Source organism: Lytechinus pictus, chromosome 4 (assembly GCF_037042905.1).
Source record: "Lytechinus pictus isolate F3 Inbred chromosome 4, Lp3.0, whole genome shotgun sequence".
Classification (NCBI taxonomy): Eukaryota; Metazoa; Echinodermata; class Echinoidea; order Temnopleuroida; family Toxopneustidae; genus Lytechinus; species Lytechinus pictus.
Window position 1 is genome coordinate 2,957,934 of NC_087248.1, and position 8,939 is coordinate 2,966,872.

General features: G+C 36.8%; 2 non-coding genes across 2 annotated transcripts; both read right to left on the reverse strand.

The window, feature by feature from the left end:
* Window positions 1-4,756: 4,756 nt before the first annotated feature.
* TRNAK-CUU (transfer RNA lysine (anticodon CUU)) lies at window positions 4,757-4,829 on the reverse strand. Its single transcript has one exon. It is a non-coding gene; the product is annotated as a tRNA-Lys (tRNA).
* Window positions 4,830-5,359: 530 nt separating this feature from the next.
* TRNAK-CUU (transfer RNA lysine (anticodon CUU)) lies at window positions 5,360-5,432 on the reverse strand. The gene has a single exon. It is a non-coding gene; the product is annotated as a tRNA-Lys (tRNA).
* Between the last annotated feature and the right edge of the window lie 3,507 nt (window positions 5,433-8,939).

An 8,939-nucleotide genomic window follows, 5' to 3' on the forward strand; every position in this document is an offset into this window, starting at 1 on the left:
GGTCAACAGAACGTTTAGCCTCCCTCCTACAGGTCCGTCCCTCCCCCCTCCTGTTGAGATTGAGACTGATTGCTATTACATGTACGCATTAAGTGCAAAGCGGACTGTCAATTTGATAATAAATTCTGAAAATTAGATCATCAAATTTTATCTATCAATCATTCAATCAACAATCTGTTAGTAAATAAACTCAATCAATGTCATCAATCAAATATTCACCTTTTCCAATAAATTATCAATCAAACATTCAGCTTTTTCAATAAATGATTTCATAAATTATCATAATTAGTCAAGTTCTTAATAAATCATTCGATGGAAAAGAAAGACCCATCAACCATCAGTCACTTGGCATTTTAAGTTTTAAATACCATCCAAGAGAAAGAAAGGGGTGGAGGGCGGGGTGAGTACATGACATGTAATTTGTAAGAGAACACAAAGAAGAATGCCCCTTTAACCCAGTCTTACCCTATCTCATCCCCTTGCATGTAACAGGTACCATCACATTACTCTGACTCTCACAAGCACACTTGCTAAGATCCACATAATAAACGAAAAATGCTACACTAAAATTACAATTCCTGTTTACTCATGCATTACATTTCAATTTAGTAACTCGTGAAATTTGCTTAAGAAACCAAAACGGATCTCCATTTATCAGTAATTTAGCATAACACCCTTAACTTTGCAAGTTCCAAAGGACTCACCTAAAAAAAAAAAAAGGAATTAAGGCTAATTCCTGCTCACCCTAGCAAAGGCTAGTCTCTCAGGAGGGGTGAAAGGGGTAGAGAGAGAGAGAGGGGGGGGGGGGGGGGTTAAGTGTTCTGTTGACCCATATCCCGTCAACCTACTTCCCCCACCTAAGTCCTATCCCTATTCTGACTTCCATGAACACATTGCTGAGATCCACTTAAAAAGTGAAAAATTGTATTTCATGTTCACTCATACATTAAATTTCAATTTAATAATTCTTAACATTTGCTCTAAAAACCTAAATTGATAATGCTTGATCATTGATTTATCAAAACATCCTCAACTTTGCAAGTTCCAAGGGACTCGCATCTCAAAAACTGAAAGAAATTGGAAGGCTAATTCCTGCCCACCCTAATTTTCATACCCTTTGTTTTAGTGGGCAGTGCTCGCTCAAGCATGAAAAGTTTTTCAACTTTTTGGTGTCATTTTAAAGTTGACTTTATAGGCTTCCATGTATGTAAGTGTTTTCCCCCAAAGTGATATATTTTTTATTTGGCAGCCATTTCAAAAGTGTATAGTTTTTTTTGGGACGCACTGTATATAAAACTACTGAAATTAGAGCAATGTTTAAACTGTGTTCATGGCTCAATGACTACATGATTATTCTAGTAGTTTAATGGATCTCTTGTTTAAAAGTATCCGTTTTCAGGACCATGCACTTAAAATTTGAAAAAAAAGTATCGTTCGTTTTGTTTTATTATTGAACAAAGTCCTACGTGTGATATATCATAAGTTGTTATCTAATTCTTCTTACGCTTCTTACGTTTATTTCATGTAGACCACGCATACATGGCATCAGCAAATGACACTCTTTTAACATCCCACTTCTGACACTGCATCATTCGGCTTGCATCGTCGAGTAAGATCCGCATGGGCGAGTCACTGTTTGCACAAGCTAATGAACGCAGGCTTCTCCGGCAGACGGCACCTACATATCCCAGCGAAATTATTAATACAATTCAAACTTTGGGATTGACTCGAACAAGAGCGGGAAACTCAGTAAAGGGGGAAAGGTTGGTATTTGTAATATAGCCATATGAAAGATGGATACTGTCCAAGGCACAAAAATTGACTGGGTAGTTTAGACGTGTCAGGGTATGACAAGATGACTGATGACTTTATAATACAAGGTTCAATGGACATGTGTTAGCCGACATGGGATCAACCGCTACTAGTATGATAATTACGTGTCAGTAAAGAGATAGAAAAGGATATGGTCGAATCAAATGACGTCATCTTTGTTTCGAGAGAGAGAATTGGTCAAATATCATTGGTCATTTTGATGATCAGGTTTCCGGCATCTGCTAACCTACCATTTCAATTTAAAGTATGAGTCAAAGTTATTACAAAAGAATTATTGACTTTCATAATTTTGCGAATCATATTTTTGAACTAAATTTCTGGACAACCTGCTAAATCAAATGCTTCAAACTAGACATTCCAAAGTAAGTATGTTTTTTATTCTTCTTTATAACAGCCATAATTCACAATCCATTTCGCATAATCACGTGACATTTTGTCAAGGAGTATATCATTGAGGTTGGATGTATAGCATTTATAAAGAGGGTCCTCTTTCGCACTTTTAGTTTAAATCATTATTATCACGATTTTTTTATTTTTTGGAGGGGGGGGGGTGGTGTATTGCTTACGTATTTTGATCATAGATGAAAGCAGTGGTATTTTGAGGGAATTAAGACGACTTTGCAATGTTCTTCTTTCGTACCCCAGTAATTTCATGTGTTGAATAAATGTCCCCGGAGAATGGTTAGGAAAATAAGTAGAAGAATGATACCAAACGATTGCCTAAAATCATGAAAATATATTTCTTAATCCCACTTGTACCTTTCCGCGTCATGTTCGGCAAACTTTAGCCGTCGATATCCAGCCAATATTTACCCAATTCACGTCAAGTTTATATGATATGTGAAAAAAAAAACGAAATAGCTGAAGGTCCCAATTGGTGATGCGGATATGGCTGGAAAAGTAAAATACAGTCTACAGGGGCTTTGTGTGGCTTAGTAGCGTTCATTATGGTAAAATATGACCATGATAATTGTGCCAGAACGACTGCACGCACCTGTATTGAGTGTCTCTCCACTTCTAATCTTGATTATGACTATAATCATTGACAATGATCGAGAGTGTAGCAGTAGTGCATGAAACATACATGTAGAACCAATATTATGTAAATCAGAAGGGAGAGTGGAAATGTTAGTAGGCCATGAAATTAATAGGGAGTTTTTCCACTTCACCGCAGAACGCTTTTAAGAACATAGAAAATGTATTGTCAAGTTCCCTTCATGCCAATGGGAAACCTAGAAGTCTTTATCGAAAATTGGTGAATAAAAACAGCAGTTCCGTCCTTAACTCTGGACAAACGATATATTTGCAATTTTTCATCAGCTTCTAAAATAAGGACCAAACTACTTTTCCTTTTCATCAATTGTTGACAAATACCTCGCGACTGTTTTTTTACATTATTTTGACGGGCTCTTTCAATACATTTATTGTGTTCTTGAATCCGTTTTCAGTCGCGGTACGAACATTCCCTAATGATGTATAAATGGACCTCGACAGGGACCACGGAACCGGGGGCTGGGGGGCTTCAGCCCCCTTTTTTTTTTAACCGTGTACAAAAACGTAAAAATGACCATCTGATTGTGATTTTTGCATAGTCCGTGCCCCCCCCCCCCCTTCAAAACCGTTCCGCGGCCCCTGCTCGAGCATTTGAAATAACCCAACACGTTGAAAGAATGCTGACAGAACATAGAAATAGCGTCAATGGTCATTCGTGTCATAATGACTGTGTATTTCATATCGGGCTCTAAACAGAAACGTATTGTCAACTGACTTTTCAGCAATAATTTAAAATATATTTGTGATAAAAATTAACTGTTGAAAAGTTAATTTGTTTGTATCAAATAGATACACGTTCAAAATCATTGAATGGCACTTCCGTCTGCCCAGTGCCATTGTTCAATATTAATGTTCTTTCAAAGCTTTCACAGTGAGATATAATGTCACTATAATGGATCTTTTTTCTTTTTCTTTTTTACTATAATGGATCTTGAGTGAACGGCTATTTTTTATATAATGATCAAATCTATCATATCGCTCACCCTTCAAATTCATTTTCTTCCCATGTTTTGTTCGTCTATATCATTCTCGTTCCTCGTCAAAAGTTAATTAGATTTCATGTATTGCGCGGTTCAAAATCAGTCAGACTAAATTTGTCCCATGTACTCAGCGATCATGCACAGTTATTATTCCCCTCCAGCCTCGGCCTAGCTAAGAATGCTTCCCTGCTCAAGTTCAAGTAAGATGAAGAAAAAGAAAAAAGAAAATGAATGTTGGACAGTTTTGAGTGCCGCCATGTACTGAGACGGCGAACGCGTACGTGCTCGCTCAGCGCGAAATTTCATCATCCCTCCTTTAAATGGGAGAGTAATTAGTTTATAATGGTTCACCCACAGTGCCGAACGTAAAGGATCTTTTTCAAAATAACACCTCGATGTTTTCGTAAGGAAAGGTGAATCGGTAAGAAATCGAATCAAAATGAGAGTGCTTACAGAGAAACAGCAGATTCCACTTTTCATACAAAGGCTTAATTTTTCTGCGACATTTGGCGCGCGCGCGGAAACGGAATCGTCATTTTGTGAATATCATTGTGAATGCCGTTTGCATCGAACAAGTGTTCAATTGAAATGCTGTTGAATGTCCTTGCTCGAATGAATTTAGCGTCAATTAAATCTAATTGAGCTTGAAAAGATCCAAGTGAATGCTCCTTGGTTAATATATAAACCATTTACAAGAAATTAGCGATCACGTAAATTAGAAATGCTTACTACCAACGAGAAGTACATGAAGGTCATGTATACTTAAATTCTCTGTAGGCTTATTACTTTTTCTTTTTTATGAATTCAATGAAGAAAGTTATTCCTTGACTTGGTGCATGGTTTTCCGGAAGAATGCAACGCCTCGGAGGGTAATAAAATTACAAAATGTTCGCCCAATGTGGGGCTCGAACCCACGACCCTGGGATTAAGAGTCCCATGCTCTACCGACTGAGCTAACCGGGCATTCTTAAGAGTTTCACCTTCTTCTCTGTCTTTTTTATCTTTAACATTCTCAACAAAGTGTCCATGTATCCTGCTAAATTGATTTCCTTTTAACTCATTTGCATATTTGGATGATTATTATGTGCAGAAACAAAATAGAATATTCTTTTTAAATAGAATCGAGAGGTACAAATTCACACTTCCACACAAGAATTATAATTGAATGTGAGTTTTCGTGAAACAACACAAGATGTAACAATTACTTTCGTCATCGCATCATTCGATCCTGTATATTTAACTTTATGTTAATGCACTATAGTTGTTTCCAATATAAAGGAAATCTTTTTGAAGGGGGAAATGGAAATTCATGTTGAAATTAAGACGTAGCATGTTTTTTTTAATGTAATTGGTTATAAACCAGCTTGTCGTTATACCAGAAAAACGTTCCTACGGGAGTTACCATAGCAGAAACGGATATTCTGCTGTAACTTAAAGTTAAACTTATTGTTATACAGATATGAAAGTTTGTTGAAATCAATCTGCAAAATGTTCGCCCAATGTGGGGCTCGAACCCACGACCCTGGGATTAAGAGTCCCATGCTCTACCGACTGAGCTAACCGGGCCTACTTGAGTGACGATGTGTCTAAATTCTTCATCTTCTTCTTCTTCTTCTTCTTCTTTTTCTTCTTCTCCTTCTTCTAATAATATAGGGTATTTATATTGCGCACATATCCACCTTGTTAGGTGCTCAAGGCGCTCCTATATTACCCGGCTAAGCTAGGCGTTCATAGCGCACACAGCTTTTTAAGGAATTACTTCCTACCGGTACACATTTACCTCACCTGGGTTGAGTGCAGCACACTGTGGATCAGTTTCTTGCTGAAGGAAATTACGCCATGGCTGGGATTCGAACCCACGACCCTCTGTTTCAGAGTCCGAAGACTAATCCACTGGGCCACAACGCTCCACTTCTTCTACTTCTTCTCCTGCTTCTTCTTTTTCTTCTTCTCCTTCTTCCACTTCTTCTCCTTCTTCTTCTCCTTCTTCTTCTTCTTCTCCTTCTCCTTCTTCTTCTTTTTCTTCTTCTCCTTCTTCTCTGCATCTTCTTAAGATCGTATTTTTCTTTCATACCTACTATTTCCAGATATGTTTTATTTTACAATGCTCAGCTGGGTGTCTATATTTATCCCGCTAAACTACATATCCTCAAAACGCATTTTTGTTCATTGTTAAGTAAAATACGATTCACCCTTTCGAAAAAAAAAATCAAATAAAGTCGACATTATTCGATTTTATTGAACGTGAATAGTATGGTATGTGTTTCATAATTTATACATGATTGTAAGTAATAACTGCATTGAAACAAATGGATATACATTGAACTATTCACATGTTCATGATGTTAGAAACATTGTTGATTTCACACTGCAAAACATTCGCCCAATGTGGGGCTCGAACCCACGACCCTGAGTTAAAGAGTCTCATGCTCTACCGACTGAGCTAACCGGGCTGATATAACCCTAATGTTTTATAGACACACATTTGATATTCAATAATCAGGTTCTTGTCGGCAAAATTTTTGACCAGAGTTCGTCGACGTTTGTGTCTTAGAAAATCTGACAAGCAACAACAAAAGGTTGAAGTACACCAAAAACGGTTGACATTTTCTTCCTTATGAAAAAAGGACCAGCAATTACCCACAAAAAAAGAAGAAAAATAAAAATATATTTTCCAATTTTCCGTGTTTAATTTTTCCGGGGGAGGGAGGTTCGCGCGAATTCCCAGAACCAAAATAGTTACGTCCCTTATAATTTTATAGTTTTGGGGAATATTAAAAAAATATATAAATTCTAGCATGCTATATACTGTTTCCTTCCGATTTTCACCCTACTCTATCGCTAATAACAACATTACTCTTTTAAGGGGTGCCCCAGATTTATCTCGAATGAATGGAACTTGTCGAAATTATATGAAAAATTACGAAGTTGTGGCATTTTTAAGTTTGAGATATTGGTGAAGAGCTAAATAAGTCAATACACCTTTTTTTCAAGTAAAATTACAATATTATTCCGTTTTCTACTCCAAGATTGCATTCAACAAATGTACATATATATATATATTTTTAATGAGGACTGGCTTCAATTTCAATATGCCTGTTGAGTACACAAATGTTCTTCTTTGGAGTGTAAGAGAAATATACGGATGCATATAGTCTTGAAAAGGATGATAACATATAGTTCGTGATGTGCCCGATTGAAAATGCGTGAGTCGAAATCAACCAAATTCTTGGTTAGATTTTATCAGAATTTGGGTTGATTTTGATCATTATTGTCTCAATTGGGCACATATTCACTAACATATTTGTTATTTCAAAAGATTCTTTTTTGGAACGCGGGATACCCGTTGTCTTGCACGCGTGCGACCGCGTGTTCCATTGTCACCAGTCACGCAGACGATGCCGTTGAATATACGTGTCGCTTGGATTCGCCCATTTTGATATTCAATTGCAGTCAATTTCACTCTCATTTACTATTTTCATGCTCCGTCATTTACAGTTAATGGAAAACCAATCTGACAATTAGTTAATGTATATGTTTACATTAAAATATACAGAATCGAAATACAACTATATGTATACGATGACGTCATAGGTATAGTCCCACAAGTAAGATTTAATATGCATAATGGGGCGCACATGGGCTTTTCATCAGGAACTCATCTTTATTACAGAAATTGAAGGTTTATGAAATAGTGAAAATCTGCTCTTAGATGAAAGAAATCTTGAATAATTTATGGAAATAATATATCAACAATTAAATTGAAGATAACAAAGATTATTTAAAAAAGGATACTTATAAAGTAATAAACCAATTTATCATAAAAAGTATATAGTTGATAATATTTTCATTTTCCAATATACGTTATAAACCAGGACATAAAGGACATCTCTAAGATGTATCTGGAATAATATTTTGGAAAGGAAAATATTTCAAAATGAAAAAAAAAATGTGAAGGTACATTTTAACCAAAACCATATGCACCGAACATCGAATGTGTTAAAATAATGAAATATACATTAAGTGGAGGGCTGGTTCCTTATAACTCCTGTTGCACGGTCTCACGTTAACTTCATTTAATTGTGAACAATTACTCCGCAGGCGTTATTATCCCTGTGTTATGATAAAACATAAATCCATTTTCCTGATATAGTTATGATCATTTACCGCATGCCTTACCCACCAAACCCTCATTTAAACAACGTGGGTAACAAATTGATATGAATTTAATTCAATAAGTCTTTGATTTTCGCCTTATCGGGGCGTATCTTCAACCGGCGAACCGAGTGTAGTCCTCACGATTCGAACATTCGATACGCCAGAGAGATATTATCCTCCTCCTCTTCTGAATTTAATGAGAAGAGAATGGAGATAATATAATAAACTATTCCTGGGGATGTTAGCTAACAATGTCAGACAAGCAAGTGGTGGCGAGTTACCAAGATTTGATTAAGGTGGAGTAGAGGAAAAGCGTTTGCTCGTGGCGCCGCGCTTTTGAGCCGTTCGGGAAGGGAAGGGCGTTTTTTACTCCCTCCTTGCGCTTTCTTTTGAAGCAAGTGTATTCTCTTTGTGTGTATCGTACACTGTGTGTTTGCGCTCAGCGGGAAGGTGTAGTGTTGTTTATCCATTTGCTGTGCTTGTTATCTTGTGACCGCGGCGGTGCCGATATGGGATTACGACGCAATAAGAATTATAAAACCTATAGGAAACTATAAAAAAAAATCAGTAACAATGAAGAATATTGTTGTAAATAAAAAATCTCTTATCGTCATATTAAATTTGAAAAAGTGGGGTTCCCCTCCCCGTTTATTGTAATCAGTGGCGAATACAGGGGAAAATCTTGGGGAAAATGTACTCCCCCCCCCCTTTGGAAAAATCGTGGATCCGCCCCTGATTATTTTATTTGCCAGGAATTCAACATGAAAGATATCCAGTCTCTTATCGTAGTATTCAATTTGAAAAAAAAAGTGGCGTTCCCCCTCCCCGTTTATTGAAATTGCCAGAAATTGAACATGAAAGATATCCAACCTATTAATAAACTAATCACATAGCAGTATCGGCAGCGCGCTTCCC